This window comes from Cynara cardunculus (genome assembly GCF_001531365.2).
Source record: "Cynara cardunculus var. scolymus isolate 2C chromosome LG 10, CcrdV1, whole genome shotgun sequence".
NCBI lineage: Eukaryota > Viridiplantae > Streptophyta > Magnoliopsida > Asterales > Asteraceae > Cynara > Cynara cardunculus.
In genome coordinates, this window is record NC_037537.1 from 22,591,543 (window position 1) to 22,592,648 (window position 1,106).

Sequence of the window (1,106 nt, forward strand, 5' to 3'; positions counted from 1 at the left end):
AATAATTGATATTATTAATAATTATCATAAATAATTAGTATATAATATTAATGTATAATATACAATTAATAATAATTGATTAATATTAATGAGAATTATAATTGAAAAAAAGTGAAAATAAACTAACAAAACGCAACTCCAATTAGCGTTTTAATAAGATAACTTATAAGCTAAGTTATGTGCATCCAAACATGTACCTAGAAAATAAGCTAACTTATTTTTGCCAAACAATTAGTAAGTTCTTATGGATTTCTTTTTTGTTATCGAGGTCGAACCCAACGTCAAAACGAGGGGGCCAACTGAGCTATACCCCCTCAAGCCAAGTGTATTCATCATCAGTAACATCTACCCATACCACGTCAGTTGTCTATAAGAGTCATCTTCTTCAAAGGCATTAGCAGTTCAACCTATCGGGACAACACGCATGTTCTCGAGGGACGAGGAGGATGGCCATCCGAAATTCGAATTGGTTTCTGATCCTGACCAGAGACCACTACTGAAAGCAAATAAACATATTATATATCAATACAAAGTTCGATTAATTCATAATAATAGACTAGATGGCTAAAAGAAGAAACCAAACCAACCGGTAATAAAATGACATGTCAACACTTGGCATTAAATCAGTTTAGAACAAATTCATTGAAAGATAATTAAGAATGTTTAATAGTTAATAAACAGAAAGAATTAATTGTCAGTGTCAAAAACTCAGAAAGTAAAAGATCAATAAATTAGAAATATAAGACAAACATGTAGTATACCAGAATTTATAAATTAAATAACAAACTCAAGAACCCTAAATTGTTAAGCGTAACCTTAACGTATTTTAATAAACCCAACAATCTAAGAAAGCAAGTGATGTCGAATTTGATGAATATCTATTCTATCTCATTAATCAAATTTAACAAAAGTCTTAAAATCTTAAAATACTAAATGACCAAAATACCATTTATATTCACTTTTTCACTTTTTCACCCCCTCCTCTCCTCACATACATTCACCCTCTCACAACCGGATTTTTTTAAATTATAATTTGAAATTTACATTTTATATCCATATAATTAATTAATTATTTTACTTTACGTCATTTACTTTTAAATGTTTCA